Source organism: Mustela nigripes, chromosome 1 (assembly GCF_022355385.1).
Source record: "Mustela nigripes isolate SB6536 chromosome 1, MUSNIG.SB6536, whole genome shotgun sequence".
NCBI classification, from domain to species: domain Eukaryota; kingdom Metazoa; phylum Chordata; class Mammalia; order Carnivora; family Mustelidae; genus Mustela; species Mustela nigripes.
Genome location: NC_081557.1, coordinates 23,890,039 through 23,911,675, shown reverse-complemented (window position 1 = coordinate 23,911,675; position 21,637 = coordinate 23,890,039). Strand labels below are relative to the sequence as shown.

Genomic DNA, 21,637 nt, shown 5'->3' with positions numbered 1-21,637 from the left:
GCTCCACTGGGGGAAAAAAATCATATATAATTATTGTAAGACATCTGTTGTACAACCTGGTCTTCCTCAACCTTGGAGAACACAACCAAAGCCTTGTCCCACGTCACTCCACTTTCTCATATGCTGCTGAACTATATTCTACTTCCAACAACTTGCCCAGAGCAATGTTGGTAAAGTAGCATTGTGCCCGGGGTGAGAGGTGTAAATGGAAGAGTCCCCGGATCCGAGGGGATGACCAAGTGGAGTAAGAGTGTGTTGACTTTCAAATTCCCCAGGAGAGACTCAAAGGGAATCCTATTAATAAGGTCATAATTTGTAATTTCCCAAATTAATGCTGTGTATTTGAGTCTAGATTCAAGTGTCTGATGCCTGAAAAAATCATAGAATGCATTAGCTAAGGGATCACCATCTCTCCCAGTTGATCTGCTTCTAACTCTTAAACTTTGCTTCCAGGGTTTAATCATTCTAATATCTTGGATCTTATTCTTCTCAGTTACACGTGTTTGTTCCTTTTATTCTGTTTGGTCTCTTGGTCATACAATATCCTGCATTTTTTTGTTTCCATATTTATAGCTCCTGATCGTTCACCAATCTAAAGATTCTTCTTGTTCCTCTTTGTCCATCCAATGCAATGTTTAAGGCTCAAGTCATAATCCACTTTCTTTATGAAAATTCTGCCAGTTATTATAATCAAGATCAACTACTTCATGTGATCTGATATGCAGATCTTGCCTCCAAATTACTTTATAATCATATTTGGTGCTCTTATATTTATTGTGTGTGTGTGTGTAAGTGGGAGGTGGAGAGTGAAGTCAAGGTAGTAACCTTGTCTTTTAAGAAGATTCATGGTTCATTTAGGGTAAGTGTACATTACATGGGTTGCACAATTTTAATATTCTTTTTAGTACATAGCACAGTGATGACTTTAGGAGTGATCAATAAAATTTAACTTGATAATAGAGAAATCTAGTTCTACATAAATGGAAAAATGCAGCTAAAGTGTAAATGTAGAGCTAGGGCTCATCATGGGATTCCATTATTCTAAAGAATATATGCAAATCTTGGTTGGCCTCAGATGGAAGTAGAAAGAAAAAATAGTATTTATCAAACAACTGTACTGTTTCAGATACTGCATCAAGCAACTTAGATATATAATCTCTTCTAAGTCTCAGAAAAACTCTTTGAGTTCTTTTTCATCATTCCAATCTAAAAATTAGGAAACCGAGAGCTTCTTGAAGAACCAATAATGAGCAAAAGATCCTTGCATAATGCTACGCTCCCATTTCCCTTTCATAGTCATACTTAAAAGGATTTTTGAGGGGTAGAGCAAAAGAATGCCTTTGATTCTCTATAGGGATTCAAGGGTCACATTAAAAATAAATTGATTGACAGCTACTACATGTATATGACAGGGCAGTTTTGGTTCTTGGTGACATATGGGGCAATGTCCTCCCAAGAGATAAATGTCAACCAGCAAGTTTTCTTGATGGAAAACTAGAAAAGAGCTTCTTTTAAAGGAAAATCATCTGCTATTAAAGTCATTTCAGAGGCATCAAAAACATCTTCATTCTCTAAGATTGTGGTGAAAAAAGCATTTAACCTATCAGCCTGTAAATTGACCTTTGTGATCTGAGAAAAGACAGGCTAATCATTTTTAAAAAGGTTACACCTCCTCCCACTTTTCTGAATAGAAGAATGAGGCTCAGCCTTATAGAATGACCAGAACAGCAGAAGAATCATGGCTGTTCCTCTTCAAAGTTGATGAGCACCTACCTTGGCTCAGCAACATCTCCAGGCATGGACATAGTAAGTGGGTGACAGAACTGATTCAAAATATGTTCCTTCTCAATGTAGTACAGCATAGTGATTAGGAAGCATATCCAAAAATGTATGAAGAGATTTATAAATATCTCATTTTTAAGTGCAGCCAAGTATAGTGGTTAAGAATAGAAATGCTGAAGTCAAGCTAATGTTTTCAGATTCTGGCTCTACCTTATAAAAGCTATGTAACTTAGGTCAAGTAAACACTACACTTCTCTGAGTTTCAGTTTCGTAATCTCTATGAAGATAATTATAGTGCCTAAATTATAGAGCCATTAAGAGGATTAAATAAGCTCATATTTATAAAGTGTTTAGAACATTATTTGTGGAATCGTAAAAATATAAACTGATTTTTTTTTTTTTTTTTTTTTTTTTTTTTAGAAATCCTTGAATCCAAATGTACATTTTTCCTTTGAGGAAAAATTGCTTAGGTCACACAATGAAATATGAGCAGAATGAAGACTAGAACTTCCCATTTTTAATGGTTATTCCAGATCTTTCCCCAATTCATGTTCCACTCTCAATATTTGTCAGCCATTTAAAGATGCCATTAGCTCTTCTCCTTTGTTCCTCTCAGGCTGGGAGTTTCCCAGATCTAGAAGCAAACTTGGGAATTTACAAGCAGGATCCTAGGACTTCCAAGCCTTCCTAGTCACAGAAGTTGAGAACAAAGAGGTCAGTATTCCCCAGAGTTTGAGTTAGGAAATTACTTCCTAAAGGCCATGATCAAAATATAAACTGTTCGTTAGACTGGGGCACTAATTAATTTATTGGAAAAAAATGATTAATGGAGAAGGGACCATGACAAATAGATTGTCAGGAGATAACGGTGTTTTATGAGTTTTTGTTTTTGTTTTGGAAAAATATCATGAAGAGTAAATGACTGAGGTGTTACAGACAGGGAAGATGAGCAGATTTCACAGGGGGGAAAAAAATTATAAACTAGCCAGCCCACAGAGCAAGAGAAATAGTTAACAATGTACGTAGTACCTTCATATCATTTGAATGTAGCTTTTCTTTCCTCCAGAATATAACTAATTAATGGGAGAGGAGTAATGATAGAAGAAGAAGGACAAAGAAAAGATGAAAGCCAGTGTCTGCTGATACTATGTGCAGATACCATGCTGCATTTTCTTCACATAACCAATGAGGTAAGTGTTTTTAACCTCACTTTCTGATGAAGGAAACTCAGCTTCAAGTAGACTTAAAAGCTTGTTTATTCAGCTAATAAGAGGCAGAGCTGTAAACTAAATATAGGGTCATTCTTTGGTGTTCAAATGCCTGCTCCCTCTCTATTGTTATAAGCCCCCCTTTTTTCTCCCACTTGCTGAACCCAATTGAATGGTTTGTTACTATGAAGCACTTTGTTCTTACCACTATCGCTGCCCAAAACCCATCACCCTGTATTAAAAGGTACTTGACTGCACGTCAAGGAGAAAAGAGAAGCCGCTCTTCTTTAGTTAACCATTTTTAGCACAAATGAACTGACTAACAGGTGTATCTTAAAAGATGCTGTCACTGTTCATGGAGCCTGGACTACCACAGAAAACACAATGCTGATTGTGCTCACAGCACGTAACTACAACTTCCACCTCACTTGAATTGAAAGGCAGGCAACAGGGTCTGGTTGCAAGTAAATTTGCATGAACTGGATGATTGCCTTAACTTCTCAGCCTGATCATCATGCCCTTTGCTATATTTAACACTACTTGCTTTGGTGAATAACTTTAGTTGTTGAAAATGCATTGCATCCATGTTTATTGAAAACAGAAAAAGAAGGTCACTGAGCATAATATTAGAATGGATTTTGGAGGCTCACTTATACTGAAAAACACTCTGTGGAAAACAGTTCAGAATTATACAAAAATATTAGGACACCTGGGTGGCTCCAGTGGTTGGGTGTCTGCCTTCGGCTCGGGGTCATGATCCCAGGGTCCTGGGGATTGAGCCCCGCATGGGGTTCCTTGCTCAGTGGCAACCTCCTTCTGCTGCCTATACCTCCTACTCTGCCTGCATGTGCTCTCTCATTCTCTGTGTCAAATAAATAAAAAATCTTAAAAGAATTATTCAAAAATAATCATGAATGTAAGGAAATGTGCCCTCTTCTACTTCATGCTCTCCACATGACCCAAATAACTCCAAACAGAAGAGGAATGGTACTGGTAAATTTGTAGCTGAAGGTGAAGACATTCCAATTCATAATGAAAATTCTTATGGCCAATATGAACATTATCAATAGAGGTAGTTAGAACATGAATACCAATGCTGGTTCATAGATTTTGATATATGGAGCCATGAAATTTTCCTTGAACCTTTCTTGATTGCTAGATGCTTTTCTGAATGATAGTAGCTAGAGGTTCTTTAAAAGTGCATGGCCTTGGGGCGCCTGGGTGGCTCAGTGGGTTAAAGCCTCTGCCTTCAGCTCAGGTCATGATCTTGGGGACCTGGGATCGAGCCCCACATTTGGGCTCTTTGCTCAGTGGGGAGCCTGCTTCCTCCTCTCTCTCTGCCTGCTTGTGATCTGTGTCTGTCAAATAAATAAATACAATCTTAAAAAAAAAAAGTGTATGGCCTTATCAGTATGTTCTGTTTTGCTTTTGTATGTTTGTAAATAATGTATTTTTGTTTTTGTGTATTTAAAAAAAAATCTTCTTCCATTATCTGTAATTGCTATCTCTTCTCTGAAGCACCAAAAAATGATATTTATTAATTGACAGTAATTAGTGCTGAATATGTACACAGTTCAATGAAGCCTACAAGAAAAAGAAACAACTTAAGAAAGTTATTCAGCGTTAACTGCATATCAGTTCTGACTCTGTCACTTGTCAGTGTATCAGGGACATTCAGGAAGTAATTTATATCTATAAGCAGCAGCTTTCTCAACTTGTAAGAAAATAAATAAGAAAGAGGAGACTCATAGCACTCTTACTTGAAAGGAAGCATATGAGAAGAAAATGAAATAACACTGGTAGTTGCTCAACACTGAGTAGCCACGTAATAAAGTCAAGAATTATATCTTTTAAATTAAAAAAAAAGAATGCTATCTTTTAAAAATACTTATTATGAGCGATAGTGAAAAAACGTATCAATATTTTATTGTTTTCTATAAAACAAGTGACTAGATTTATAACTAAACATTTTTCTTTTATTTTGGGTAGCTTCTGATATATTTTTTTTCTCTTTTACATTGTTTTGTTTATATAGCTATACTTATTTCATGACATTTTGCTTCCTGCCTTTTGAATGTGGTGCTCTATCAGAAACACATTTACCTGTTACTCCCTGCTCTCTGGCTACACTGTATCCCTTGTAGTATAGATGTATTACATTTTGATCACTGGATGGGGCGAGCAAGTCAAGAGATTTATACTTCACTCATGCCTTGCCCAACACTCAGGTCCACTATCTTTTAAATCTGTCCACTTATCTCTCCTTACGCTTGTATCCCTCATTTAAGCCTTTTCATTTCCTTCGTATTTTACCTGAATGTTATAGCTGCTGCTTTACTGAGCTTCCTGTCTCAGATCTTGTCCCCTTTATTTCAATCACCACTCACCCTGTAAGCAAAATAGTCTCTCTGCCAAATTTTTCCTCTGTTTCCCTGAGCCTTTTCATTTTGGGTCTCAAGAAATGCACTGAAACTCACTGACCTCAAGAAAAAAACCCAGACTCTTTGAGGTTTTTATAAGGCCCTTTAAGATCCAGCCATCCTCTAGATGTAAATATAAATAGAGGCAAATCCATAAATATAAATAAATGCAACTCTACACAGATTTTTTCTTAAATATTTTATTTATTTATTTGATAGAGAGAGACAGCAAGAGAGGGAACACAAGCAGGGGGAGTGGGAGAGGGAGAAGCAGGTTTCCCACTGAGCATGAAGCCCCATGCAGGGCTCTATCCCAGGACCCTGAGATCATGACCTGAGCCAAAGGCAGACACTTGACAACTGAGCACCTAGGTGCCTACAGAATTTAACTTTTTAAAGAAATAGGTTAAAATAATTCAAATTTAAGGGGCACCCGAGTGGCTTAGTTGGTTAAATATCTGACTCTTGATTTCAGCTCAGGTCATGATCTCAGGGTTGTGAGATGGAGCCCTGTGTTGGACTCTGTGCCAGGTATGGAGCCTGCTTAAGATTCTCTCTCCCTCTGCCCTCCCCCCAACCCTCTTTCTTTCTCTCTCTCCCTCCCCCTGTAAAAATAATAAAATAAAATAAATAATTCAAATTTAAGATGGAAAGGCAAACATCCTTAAATATCCATTTAAAAAATAGTAAAATACTACTTTAAAAATACTAAAGAAGGATGTGCTTTTTGATACTACATGAACTAGAAGATTGGCTTAAACTTAAAACCATGTTATATTGGTTCAGAATAGATTAAGATTATTGTGATAGAATCAATCAATAAATAGAATAAAGTAGATATGAAAATTTAGTATGTGACAAAAACGGTAGTTTACAGTTTCAGGTTATGTTATCCATTTCTAAATAAATATTTGCATTCAAAGATTTTAGCATAGGAAGCACTATGAACATACGGTTATCCTTGATGATTTATTATTCAATTTTAAGACCTTTGAAATACTCATCTTTCTTAAACATTTCTAAGTGCTTATAGAAACATTATTACAGAGATACAAGTAAGTGCAACTGAAGAAGAGTAAGCCTGAGATAAAATGTTAAGCTTAAAGGAAAGCCCCACTTTTTCCCAAGGAAATGAGAAATCAGCATTTTGTAGAAATGAGAATTATAGCTATAAAATCTACTTTGGAGAAAAGTAAAATGTGTCGGTAAACATTCATAAATGCTTATTTGATCATTTCTCTTTATCTTAGGTATGAATGTGTACAAATACTTATGTTCCTTCATTTTTTCCAAATCTCACTCTGTTTCCCTGCTTGCCAAAGTTGACAGGTCCTCCATACCAATCAATCATTCTTAGTGAACACCTCTCCCTTCCCAGGATTGTCCAAGCATTTGGGTTTACATTATATTTGGAGGTAGACTTCTGGTCTCAGTCAGTCATGCTCCCTGCTGAGAGGCCCAGGCTCACATGGACCATTCCAACACTTGATACCCAGCTCCCTGCCTGGCAATCTTGGGATTCAAGAACATTCGTCATAGCCCCAGCTCTAAGCACCAGGCCTCATCCTTCACTTTTCTCCCCAGTTGTACTGAAATCCTTTCTTTGAGTCTGGAACAAAAAATATTTTGTTACCCTTTCCTCTATAAACACACATGCTCAAGCTGTAGAAATATACTACTGTCTTTTCTCTGCCAGAATATAGATGTTTAAAAATATGAAGTTTTAAAATAAAGAAGTCTATTTTCCCCTGGTAACTTAACAGCACATACACACACATACAGACACACACACACTTGAAACACAAGGTCATTCTTTTCCTTGTAAGTTCAGTCTCTGACTTATTTTAACAATCTATGTTTCTAATGAATTATTTGAGCATTATCTTATGAGAATAGAAATTTAAGATGACTTAGGATTTTAAAAATCTGACATTGAACTTTTTTTAGTCCTCATCTTGTTTGTTGGTTTGTTAAATTGCAATTGTCAAAGAGTATCTCATGGCTCCTCAGGAGGTTGATTTCACTTTTTTTCTACGCAAAGTTGGACATGGGCTGCTGAAGTGATTCTGGTTTTAGGATGAAAGCAGAGAGGGGAAAGTCATGTCAAGTCTAATGGCAAAATAATCAGTCTCTTTTTTACTAAAAGTACTTTTTTTTTTTAGAACTTTTATTTTATTTTAATTTTTTTATATATAATTTTTTATTTTTTATAAACATATATTTTTATCCCCAGGGGTACAGGTCTGTGAATCACCAGGTTTACACACTTCACAGCACTCACCAAAGCACATACCCTCCCCAATGTCCATAATCCCACCCCCTTCTCCCAAACCCCCTCCCCCCAGCAACCCTCAGTTTTTTTTTTTGTGAGATTAAGGTACTTAGGAAAGCCACTCTGGGAAATTGTTGGCCCTGTCAGGATTTTACTGGGTATCTTTTGTTTATAACTAGGGTGATAAAAAGATTGGAAAGGGAGAGAAGGATATAAAAAGGCAGATTCAGTTATACTCAATCTGCAGCTTTCAAGGAGAAAGTGTTGTTTTTATATTGAATAGCTTTTTCTACCATAACACAAAATTTATATATAGATTATTCTCCTTCTACTACCTCCCCAGGAAAGATGGTGGTAGAAGGGGTAATCTGATGGAAATGTCTGCTTTTTAGGGGAATAAGATGCAAAATGTGGTTCCCTACAAGAAGTGATTCCACAAGAAGGACATAACTGGAATTTCTGCCATGTGCTACCACTTTGGGCCAGAGACACTCTCATCAAAGTCTAAGCCAGAGCAACAACTACTAATGAACAGTGCCAAACTCTGACCAGGACAGAGAATTTGAATGGTGTATCTGGACCCCTGGCCTTATTATCTGGTTAACTTGTCCATTTTTCGTGTCCAATTCATTAACCTTTTAGTAACATAGAATCACATTTTACTTGACTGAATTAATTGGATTGGAAACTGGCATGAATCTTAGTAGGCAAGGCAACATAATTTCTATTTTAAACTCACATTTATCAGAGCAGCAGAAAATAGTACTGATCAAATTAAAGTTTCCTTTTGTACTGGATTGTGTCTAAGAGGCTTATCTTGTTCTACAGCAAGGTATGTGAGGGAAAGGCAGAAAACATGAGCTATAATCCTTGAGATGTCTAAGAGTAGCCCTTGAGATGTCTGTCAATCCAAATGGTCATCAATCACTGACCTTTTGTCTTTCTGTGGGCCCCTGTGGGTCTGAAAAATCTTCTCTACCAGGACCATAATACAGATGGTAGCCCATCTACAGATGGACCTACAGATCTACAGCTTTTCTAAGAACTGGCATCTGTGTTACCCTCAATGGCCTTACAGCTACTTACTATAGAAAGGCAATCAACTCTCTGGACTCTGCTTGGGGAATAGCACACAATCTTACTCTCTAGATCAAGTCTCCTTCCAAGTACTCCAATGTAGGAAAGTCTGTTTTCTGGTTGCCACAGAGATCCTGCTTTCTTTCATAGATAAAATCTGGTTCCCAATGGAACTTTATTTCAGTACCTTTTTTTTTTTTTTTTTTTTTTTTTTTTATGTTTCAAAGTTCTAGTTCTGTCATGAACGTAAGCTTATCTCAAAATCAGTCACGAAATGTAGAGTGGCTTAATTTTAGATCCTGTTGGTAAGGGTCATCTGTATCCTTCAACACTGCAGGCAAGCATGTTTATATAAACTACAGCTCCAGGCCGTAGCCATAACTTTTTTTTTTGCCCTAACTTTCTATTGACCATATTTCATAGGCTTGTGAGCCCCACACCTGCCCCAGGTTTCATGCAATTAACTTTGGTCTACTGCCATGCACACTGAACTTCGAATTCCATTACTCTGCAGGAAGCAAATCCTAGCTGCATCCAGACCCAGAGCCCAGCAGGCCCTGGCTCTAGTCCCTAATTACTAACTTAACCACTGTGATTTTTTTATTCCCTTTCTGATCCATGGAGATATTTTGCTTGTTTTGAGTTTACCATACCTTAATTATTTTCTTGTTCAAAAAAAAACAAAAAAAAATTTCTTTCTTTGTTGTACTTTTTAGAGCTGATGGAGAAGTTCGACATTAAGTTCAATTTGTCATCCTGATCCTCAGTCCCAGCTTTTTATGCTTCTGCTTATCTAACTTGTGAGAGTGAGTTTGATATTGTGCACATGAAAACCTAAGTAGGTGAATAAGTTAGCACTCCATCCTCTCCACAGCCCACCTGATGGCTGGGGTTAACTTTACTATCTTGCATGAGAAAAGAGCCTCTATCTACCTCATGGCTATTTCTGTCTCATTATTATAAATAAATCCTTTTCAAAGTAGTGGCTGTTGCGTGTTTTCACTATCTTCTTAACCATTTCAGAAAGAATTATGCATACAACAATACTGAAAAAATGTTTCTTTCAATGGGTTGAATTTACCATTTTATCTCAGATAGAACCCAATTTTAATCTCTGGACTTCACCATTGACATTGTGTACAGCAAGCCAAGAAAACAAAGAAGCTCAGAAACCTAAATGTTAGCAGTAGTCTTTCTGAAATTCTGTTAATTGCAATGCCAAGCTAATCCTGAACTTTGCAAGTTTTGTGACTACTGTTACCATTCTGTTTAGCATTTTAATGAAAATTTTAAGACAGCAAAATTTCATCATTTTTTCCTATATTTTAGTCAAAGACATTTGGGATATTAAGAAACATTTGCTAAACTGTGCAGGTCACTGCCTGTATGGACAATGTTGTACTATATAACATGCCATTTTTTTCCATTGTAAAGAACCCTTGTCTACATTTAGAATATCTAAATAGTTTTTAAATAAAGGGAAGTATCTGTTTGAGTGAAGTATGTTACAGTTGAGGGACCTAACACTTAGGCTGTCTTTTAACTAGCACACAGCTAAAAATTTATAGAGCCAGCACTTGAACCTAAAAGTTCTGACTCCAGATAGACTGCTTTTTCTCCTATACGCTACTTCCATCTATTGTGGCAGTTCATCAGCCAAAGAGGAAGTTTCCAGCCTGCCACTGAACTGGCAAATGCCATTTAATTAATTATTCATGTGTTCATTCAAAAAAAATTTTTTTTTTTTTTGGTTAAGCTCCTCTTACAGTTTAGTGATAAATAAAACCATGCAGGGGCAAAATACAGGAACTCAAAAGTTCCATGAAGAATTACTTAGTTATAATTTTAGTAAATATTTAAAACAGAAATGTAGGTTGCATGAGTATGAGAAAAGGAGACGTTAACTTGCTTTAAGATAAGACTCCTCAAGGAACACTTAGGTTAAGACCGTAATGACAGGTAAATACCTTGAGGAAACTGAGATTGCTTTGGACATAATGTCTGAACCGTCAATACAGATGTTGAACCCCTAACTCCCAATGAGATGTCTTTGGGAGATGATTAGGCCATGAGGGTGGAGTCTTCATGAATGGAAGTTGTGCCTTTATAAAAGAAACCCCAGAGAACTATCTCCTTTCTGCCATGTGAGGCAAGAACATACCAAGAAACTAGCCTTTATCAGACACCAAATCTGCCAGAACCTTTATCTTGGACCTCTCAGCCTCCAGATCTATGAGAGTAAATTTCTGTTGTTTATAAGTCAACCAGTCTAATAGTCTTTTGTTATGCACCCTTAACTAAGACAGGGATTTGTTCTTTTCAGGAAGAACAAATAACCTCATACAAGATCCTTACATATGAGGGGAGATCTTTGTACATTAGAAAAGAAAATGAAGTCCTGGGTTAGTGGACTATAATGAGTGAGGGGATAGGCTATGCTCATAGATAAAGCAAACCTCGGCTCCACATACAACTTCCAAAGAGCATTCACTTTATTGCTCCATGATGTAGATCTGCTTCCTAGTACCTAGGAACAGCGATTACCCAGAATAGCTATTTCCCCTCAGTACAGAGGGATTTTAAATTTCATATATAATTCACATCTTGCCATTGCAAACATTCCTATGTGAATGTCTATTGTGGTACCTAGAGATGGAGAAATGGGAACAGATAAATAACTTCACTGTAGAGTGTTGGAACATGGTAGAAGACTTAATTTCCTCTGCATTTCCATAGAGAGAGAATTCAAAAAGGAATAAAAATGAAGCTACAGTCCAAAAGAAGTATGGAAAAAAAAAAAAACACTTTGAATTAGAATGTTTTTAAACTATTCACTTTATAACCTGGCCAAGCACTAAAGTCCCAGCAATTTCCATAATCAGGGACTTGTAAAGGTGCCAGCTGCTGAAGGGGAATTTTTTTTTTCCTGTTTTCTCTTACAGTAAAACTATGGACCTTAGTTTTTAATGCCTCTTTCTCCCTGATAGTTTCCTCTGTGTTTGGGGGCCAGAAGTTTTTTAATTAAGTTACTTTTTATTGATAGTACCTGTTCTCTGAAGTCTAAAGTCTATGAATTTTGTAGGCCTAGCATTCATTCTTGTCACTATTAGGAATTCTAGAAAGAGAATTTTCTTTCAAGGATCACATTTCTTACATATTTCTAACCAGTTATTTTGCTTTGTTTAGGACTACTTTCCATGCAACAATTATATGTATATATTCATATACCTTTAAACTTTATCCATCATCCTAATTTTACAAAAGAACTATTTATAGCCTAATTATGCAAAATTATTAGAGATGCAAATGTCAGCTCAGCAAAGAATACTGTTTGACAAATGATTACAAAGTCACCTATTAACTGGATGAGAAAGTGATAAAAGCAGGCACCTATTAACAGTCCATCTCTATCAGTACCATACATATGAAGAACTTATCCTGAAATAGAAAAATACTAAAATAGTTTATGAGTGAGTGTTGCACACAATACATCCATCTGGCACTTTGGAAAGTGACACAAAGCCAAAGAGAGCTGATACTGCCACTTTAGCATACCACATTCATCTTCACTAAACAATATCAAAGTCCAAGCTAAGCGATAAGAGATTACTTCCCATTAATGTAAGAAAATACAATCATGCTCACAAAATGCGTAAGAATAGACTGATTCTTCCATTGTCACGCTAACTTCTGTATTTCATGACTGTGTATTTCATGACTATTTTGACATTAACTCTGACCTAGATTTTCCAGTCTCAGGGTAATTCTGAACATACCCATTTATAACCATTTCCTAAGTCTCTGTCAAAATAACCTAACATTTATTGAACACTTATTACATGCTAGACAAGTCTTTCCCAAAGTGTGATACTTTTACCTCATATAATATACTATTCGGTTTTAGATAGAACATACCTATACCTTAAAAAAAAAAGTATGAATTACTTACTTTAGTGTATATTAGAAAATACAGCTGGCATCTAAATAATAATCTAAGTGATAGACATTTGGCAATGACTGTGATGCTGTATTTTTTCATCAGGAGGGATAGAATGAATGCTTGCTTCACCTTTAATTAGGTCAGAATCAATATATCCTCAGTGCCTGCATTCATTAATTCAAGAAAGCTTTCTTACAGTTTTTGGTATTTGTTGTGATTCCTTGTTTTGATTTGCTTCTTCATAGGGTCCCATTAGCAATATGTCAAACTTTCATTGCCTATCTTTAATACTTGTCATTTTTATTTTTTTCATTTCTTTTTAAATTTTTTACATGCTAACTATTGTAAGGCATAATAGGAGACTCTCAATGATCTCCACCTCTGGATATTCTTCATGCTTCCCTGGAAGGTGGGCTAGATCTAGGGACTTCTAATAAAGGGAATGCACCAAAAACAATAAGATGCCACTTCTGGGATTAGGTTATAAAAAGACTGTGATTTCCACCTTCCTTGCCTTCTTTCACTCTCATTTGTTCACTTAGGGAGACCCACCTACCAAGGGATTAATGTCTCAAGAGTGGCCAAAAAGGGATCTGGGATCTGCAATAGGTAACAGGAATACGCCTGAAAGCAGACTCTCCCCTCCCAAGCCTTGAGATTGAATTTGCTCAGGATGACATCTTGGTTTCAGCCTTGTAAGAGACCCTGAGCTAGAGGCATCCAGTAAAACTGCACACAATTTCTGTCTTGCCCATACTGTGAAATAAATATTTTTCTGTTTGGAACTGCTACATTTTGGGCTGACCTACTATGCATCAGTAGGAAATACAGGCATGAGTATTGTCTTGCATTTTTTCTACATTTCACTTCTAAATATTTTTATTTTGTTTCTAGTTCTTTCTCCATGCTCAAGTAGCTCATATCAAGGTTTTTGTAATGACGATTTATATTATTCTTTCATGTTTTTGTCATTTCCTTAATTCCTTTAGTAATTTTGCAGGTTAAAGTTTTGTTTTAAGTTATGACTTTAATGTCATCTATAAAAATATTTTGCTCCTTATTCTTTGTGTAATGGACATACGTAGACTTTGATCTTCATTTTCACTGAGTGCTCATTTTCTGTAAAATTTGTTTTCATGAACTTTCTAAAAGCACGTTCACGGTAGCATTCCTAGTTTTGTAGAGCTCTAACTTCTTTTGTTTTCATGTAGAAGGGAAAAAATATTGCAGCCTGCTTTCTGGGCTTTTCTTGCCTTTGTTCCCTTCCCATCTGTACCTTTTTCTTTTCTCTATCTCTATTCTCCCCTATCCTGCTCAGTTTTTGTTCCAGTTCCAGAGTTTCTTCTTGGTATAAGGCCATGTCCTGGGAAAAAAGCCCTGATTGGTCAGTTTTGAGAGTTTACAGACCTTAGATTGGTCTTCTGTCCTTACTGATGTCCTATGTACTCATGCACGATCAGAGTGGGGGAAAAACCTTTAATTTCAATGACCATTCTCAAATTAGGCCAACAACCTTTCTAGTAAACTCCTCTTGGTTATTTTCGGGGTTCTCCTGTTTGCAGTCTGTAACACTCCAAATTGTCTTCCTCTACTTTCTGATACCAAATAAATTGTGTGTAACTTGGGTGGTTTTTCCTTACCGCCTGTGTTTTGAGGTTTATGGTGATAACTTGTACCTACATTTGTTGTGTCAATGGCTTTTTGATTTCTGCTAAATAGCTTCTTTTTACATTTCTATGTGGGATTCCAAGAAATTAAAAATCTCTCTCTCGACATCACAGTCATTGTTCCAAAGTCTGTACAGATTGTGCATCCAAACCCCATCTGCTATCTCTATGATCAAGAACATGCATTACAAGAGGAGAGGTGAAGTATAGGATAAAGTGGAAGGAAGATAAGTTTGTTACAGTGGGACCTATTTTTTAGGTCCCATAAAATATGATACCTAACAATTGATACAAATTAGCTGTAAGATCCCTCTTCTCCTGACTCCTCTGGTTAAATTCCCAATGGCCTACCTATTGCTCAGTGAATATGTTCTATCTTCCAAATGAGTCTGTTGATAATAGAAAGTTAATTTGTTTAGGCACACAGATTTTAAGAATGTCATGGAAGGGGGGGCGGGGAAGTATATTAGCACTTTTTTTTTTTTTAATTGACAAGAATGGACTGCTTAAAGTCCCTTACAGGAAAATCAGGATTCCCACATGCTTTTATTATAATAGGTGGAAGAGCACAAAAGCAGAAATTACCATTTCAGAAATAAAAAATATATATATAATAAAAAGGAAAACTGGAATCCCTAGTTGTTTTTCCCCCTGATCCCTTTATTCCTTGTTATGAGATTATTTAAAAGAGTTAGTAATGTTATCGAACAAATATTTAGCTGTTACACTGCATTTCCTTAGGTACTCTTTCTTTTATGATAATGTGGCACAGAAATGGATACAGCATTCAATTACCAAAGTCAAAATGCATGATTGAGTGCCCCTCTAGGCAGCAGTCCATGCCCCTGGAAGAGACCTGCTTTCTAACGACTTTTTTCTCTCTCTGTATTTATGAGCCACTGCTCAGAATAGGAAACATATTTGTGAATCCCGTAAGAACTGGCAGGAATGAGAAGGGGAGAATTTGTGGCAACAAAAATGGAATACGCTTGTTTTAAAGCCAGGTCTGCTCTTTTAATTGTACAAAAAATAAAATAAAACAAAATAAGACTACAAGTGACACAATGCCTTATAATCTAGGCTGACTGCATTTTCATCTAAAATGCTCCCTAACGGGGCGCCTGGGTGGCTCAGTGGGTTAAGCCGCTGCCTTCGGCTCAGGTCATGATCTCATGATCTCAGGGTCCTGGGGTCGAGTCCCACATCGGGCTCTCTGCTCAGCAGGGAGCCTGCTTCCTCCTCTCTCTCTGCCTGCCTCTCTTCCTACCTGTGATCTCTCTCTGTCAAATAAATAAATAAAATCTTTAAAAAAAAAAAAAAAAAAAAAAAAAATAAAATGCTCCCTAACAATCACATCTATGTTACAAACAACTTTTATTTCCAAAGTCAGTGGACTTAAAAGCAAGTCAGGTGTGTTTTAAATACATGCCTCACACACACACACACACACACACACACACACATATATATAAAACACACATAATAATATGAGTGTGTCTATGTGCACATACTCAAGCATATATGGCTATATGTCTGAAAAAGATGAAAGAGAAGAAATGAAACAGTGAACCCATTAGAACACATTTGATATTCAGCTGCTGAGAAATCTGCTTTGATACCTTTAAAGGAAATAAAAAATAATAAAAAATTTTAAAATATAAATTATAAAATACAAGTTATAAAATAATAAAAAATATTAAACCTAGTTTCCATTTGAACAACTGTTATTTCACAAATCTTGAGGAAAAACTATATCTATAAAGATATTACAGAATTTTATTTTTATGTTTATTTTTCACTGAACTCAGGAAAAGGACAAGAGAACCACAATACTATGTAACTGAACAACTTCTGTTGGTAGAAACATATTTAAATCCCTAAGGTTTTTGCTATGAAATCAAGCAAAAAAAAAAAAAAAAGATTAAGTATTATCCAATGTCAGTATTAATGATCTCTTCACTTTCTAATCACTGTAGTTGCAAAATTAATAACAATAGCATAAAAAATAGAGGGCTTGCTCATTAAGTACAGAGAGGAGTAGAAAATTTTATCTAAGGATAAAATGCAAATAGACATTGCAACATATTGACAATTTTGAAAATTCATATTTGATCTTCAGTATATAAAATACCTGACATTTCTATTTTTGACAGACAATTTGATTTATAAGGCCCCATGTCAAACATGCACATACATACACAGAAATGCTGCTGTATAATAGTAAGTGCTCATTAAATATTTGTGAAACTATCTAAATTATAGCACCTACATTCTTGAAGAGATATTTATAATCCAATAAAATATTTTTAAGTCCTTGCTGTGACAAACTTGTATAAGGAAACAAATGTTATACGTGTTATCCATAATAGTCAAGACATAGAAACAACCTAAATGCCCATCAATGGATGAATGGATAAGTTAAACATGGTACATACACACAACTGACTATTTCAGCCCTGAAACAGAAGGAAATCCTGTCATTTGTGACAACATAGATGAACCTAGCAATGTTATCCAACAAATATTTAGCTGTTAACAATGCATTTCCTTTACATTATGCTGGCAGATATAAGTCAGACACAGAGAGATAAATACTACATGACACCACTTATATGAGAAATCTAAAATAGACTCATAGGAACAAAGGGTAGAATGGTTCTTGTTCCAGGATAGGGGTAGGAGAAAATAGGGAGTTATTAATCAAAAGATACAAAGTTTCAATTATACAAAATACATTATGTCCTAGAGGCCTGCTGTACAGCATAGAGCCTAAAGTTAACAATATTGTATTGTATACTGAAAAATTTACCAAGGCGTTAGATTATATGTTAAGTTTTCTTATCATAAAAAATTAATAAGTTGGAGGTGCCTGGGTGGCTCAGTGGGTTAAAGACTCTGCCCTCAGGTCAGGTCATGATCCCAGCGTCCTGGGATCGAGCCCCACATAGGGCTCTCTGCTTAGCAGGGAGCCTGCTTCCTCCTCTCTCTCTGCCTGTCTCTCTGCCTACTTATCTCTGTCAAATAAATAAATAAAATATTTTTTAAAAAATTAATAAGATGGAGAGGATAGGAGGAAATTTTTGGAGGTGATGAACATGTTTATGGAATAGATTATAGTCCTGTTTTATAGGTGCATACTTATCTCCAATTTCATTAAGTTCTATATATTAAACATGTATAGCTTTTATATGTCAAACACATCTCAATAAACTGGGGAGCCTGCTTCTCCCTCTGCCTGCCACTCTGTCTGCCTGTGCTCACACTCTCTCTCTCTGACAAATAAATAAATAAAATCTTTAAAAAAAAAAAAGAATTGGAGAAAGAATCCACATGGATGACTACATTGCAGGTGATTCAAAAGTACAATAATTTTAATATCAAAAGATAATCTTTGTATATTTTAATAAATTCTTAAAATCATGTTATGAAAGTAAAAAAAGAACATTTATGTCTCCTTATTTATATTTCCTTATTTTTCCTTTTCCTAAAAAAAGTCTACAGTTTCAATTAGAATCTAACGTTTATTAAGTTAAAAATGAGACAGGACGCTCATTTTCACCATTCTTACTTAATATAGTACCAGAAGTCCCAGCCAGAGCAATCACAACAATAAATAAATAAATAAATAATAGCATCAGACTTAGAAAGGAAGAAGAAAAATTGTTTCTATTTGCATATGACATGATTTTATATATAGAAAATCCTAAAGACTCTACCAAAGTGGTGCAATCTAATCAATGAAATCATTAAAGCTACAGAATACAAACTTAAAAAACAGAAATCAGTGTGTTTTTATGCATTAACAATGAATTATCTGAAAAACAAAATTATCCTATTTGCAATAGCAGCAAACAATAAAATACTTAGGAATAAATTTAACCAAGGAGGTGAAAAACCTCTATGTTGAAAACTACAAAATTCTGATGAAAGAAACTGAAGAAGGCACAGATAAATGTAAAGCTATTCCTTATCCACAGGTTGGAAGAATTAATTTTGTTAAAATTTCCATACTACCCAAAGTTATCTATAGATTCTATGTAATCTCCATCAAGATTCCAACAGCATTTTTTACAGAAGTCAAACAATCCTGCAATTTATATGGAGGGATAACCACAAAAGACCTTGAAAAGCCAAGGCAATCATGAGAAGAAAAACCAGGAGTCATCACACTTCCTGATTTCAAGCTCCATTATAAAGCTATAGTAATAGCTGTGCCAGTAGCATAAAACTGTATGCTACTGGCACAAAAACAGACAAACCAGTGGATAAGAATCAAGAGCTCAAAAATAAACCCAAGTATATACATTCAACTAATATGTTATTTAGTAATATTTACTCTCATTTGTTAAAGATAAAAATCTTAATTTTTTTCAAATTTATTAAACTATATTGGGTTCTGTTTTAACAGAATCATTGAAGGAAGTCCTTTCCTACAAACTGTCCTTTTTTTTTTTTTTTTTTTTGGTCCTCAAATATTTCTGCAGTGCCCTTTGGGAGGCCACTCTTTCTCGGTTTCCATTTCGTGATTGTATAAAAGAAGGGATTATACCAGATAATATCTAATTTTCCTTTTGAGTCTAGATTTTAATTAAAAAACCCTGCCCATTATCTCATTATGTTTCTCTTCACATATGTTCTTTCTACATATTTCTACAGCTGCCCATTTTGTTCCTTCTTGGACCATACTACTCCACACCTTTTTTTTTTTTTTTCCCATACCTTATTTTAACAGTCATTGCAGTAAGATCTACTCAGCCAATTTGGAGGACAAGAAATAAGCATATACTACATACACTAAGTAATGTTTCCTTTAATTAATGATTATCAAATAATTTTGATTGCTGTTGTACAAAGACGTAAGAACTGGTTTAAGCTATAAAAATGTTCAAGGAAGCAGTTTATCATAATAGTTGAGGGCATGAGTTTTAAAGTTAAACAGTCTTCAGATTAAGTCCAGTTAAATGCTAATTAAATGCATGTTTTGGGGCCAGTTAAACCTAAGGCCTATTTTTCTTAACTAAAAAAGTGAAATAAAATCGTACTAATTAATATAAGATATTGCTTATGAGGTATACACAGTGACTGCTCAGAACGTAGAAATCACTTTATAAATAATAGCTATTGTGAGTTTCATGATCAAATTGTGACTATGTTGTAGTTTCCTTCTTTTTCAGTTCATATATAATATAGTTGTAAGTGGACTGTTTCTTGCAAATGGGTGCCAAACCAAACTGAGTCCCATTGATTTGAACATCACAAGACTATATTTGAAATATGAAATATGAAATATTTAAAAAATATAAAACACTAATATGTGTGTGTATCTTCAAATTAAGTGAAAACCATTGCATTACAATTTCAGTAATATGAATCAATCATTTATAATTATTTTTTAAAATATAATTTCAAAATATTTTATGTGAGTTTGAAATTAACTGTTCTCTAATTGCTGAAAATAAGGCTTTAATTAAGCTTTTCTCTGACAATTTTCAGATGAAAAGGTTTAGCAAGTAGTCAATTGATCCACATGAATAGTATGTATCAGTGTAACGAATCCGGGTAATACTCAAAATAGTTTATGGGGTACCTAGATGGCTCAGTAGGTTAATTGTCTGCTTTGGACTCAGGTCATGATTCCAGGGTCCTGGGATTGAGTTTCACATTGGGTTTCCTGGTCAGCAGGGAACCTGCTTCTCCCTCTCCCTCCACCCCTTACTTGTGCTTGCTCTTGCTAATGATCTCTCTCTCTCAAATAAAAAAATAATATAAGTAAAACAACAACAAAATGAAAATACTTGTCAATATAGACTCCTAGCAGCCAGTTATTAGCAACAATACGTTCGTATCAATGCATACAAACTGGATATCCTTAAATATTACAGATATGTATTTCCTCATCTCTCATTATCACTCACCACTCATACTACTCACCAGTTGTATCACAATCCAGTTTTTGTTTTTGTTTTTGTTTTTTGTTTTTTTAAGGTTGGAAGTCGTATATACTTAGGCTCCCTTACCTCATGCTACACTTGGAGATAAGACAAACAGATATCCTGGTATACCAAGGTGACTCAGTCAGTTAAGCCTCTGACTCTTGATTTCAGCTTGGGCCATGATCTCATGGCCATGAGATCCAGCCCTGAATCAGGTTATGTGCTCAGCACTGAGTCTGCTTGAAATTTTCTCACTCTGCCCCTACTCCCATCACCCCTCTCAAAAATAAAATAAAATAAAGACAAATAGATGGCCTATCCACTCGAACCTATATTATGTTAAGACTAGTAAATTATGCAGGATCCTTTCAGAAAATAGCATAATCACATTTATAAAAAAAAATTATAAGGGATAGTGAAGAACCATGAAACTAGTAATTGCCGAGAAGCTACAACCTCTGGGTCTGAAGAAATTGAGGACAAGCAGTATCCAGCATCAGGACGGACAGTTTTATAGGGAGGGCTATCTTCAGAGGGGCAGGGATATTTCATGGAAATAACAGCTTGGAGCAACCTCCTAGGGAAGGATCCAGGGTACATAAAATCCTACCTTTTCCCTCTCTTCTTCAGATCTCTTGCCATGTCTTCTTATTGGCTGAACACTATATGAACCAGAAATCAAGTGGGCTTGTTCTCTTTCACAGCATCCATAAAGTTCAGACCCTTAAAGAAAATGCAGAATGGAGGTCATTGGAGAATAGATCTGGAAGGACAGAAAGCAAGCACTTAATAACAACTAGCTTGTTTTTTTCTTTCTTATTTTCCTAACAAATATTTAACACTGAGACCCAATGGAACTAAAGATGGTTTCCACCCAGGTTGTACTCTGATTTAAACCCTAACAAAAGGGCCAATCTCTACCAATGGAATTGAAAATGATACCATCGGTCATCAGATTCTGCTATAGAAATTTTTCCCTGAGAAGAGTTAAATTTCTACTGTTCTTAATATTTAAACATTTACATCATATATTAATCTAGGCTTCAGACTGACACTGGGAGAGTTAAAAACTTAGATCTTCCAAATTACTACAAAGATGTATTTTCCTTAAATCAGAAAGAGCTACTGCACACTTTGAATTGAGAAGGCACATTCAGTGCTCACATGAGTAATTGGCCCTGATGCTACCAGCTGAGTGCTCTTATGAATTATAATAAAATATTATTAATTCCAAATGAGAATAATCACTTTGCTGACATTTATTATTTAATGTCAGTCACTGACTCCATACTTTGCCCTGTAGGGAAACAGCTACAGATTGCAGAAATAGTCTGCTAG

At 35.5% G+C, this 21,637-nt stretch overlaps 1 long non-coding RNA gene across 1 annotated transcript in view; it reads right to left on the bottom strand.

The window, feature by feature from the left end:
* Nucleotides 1–21,637, bottom strand: part of LOC132010711 (uncharacterized) — a 514,837-nt gene that overhangs the window by 203,487 nt on the left and 289,713 nt on the right. The window contains exon 2 of the long non-coding RNA XR_009402270.1: nt 20,910–21,022. This is a non-coding gene — a long non-coding RNA (uncharacterized LOC132010711). The remainder of the gene's footprint in view (nt 1–20,909; nt 21,023–21,637) is intronic.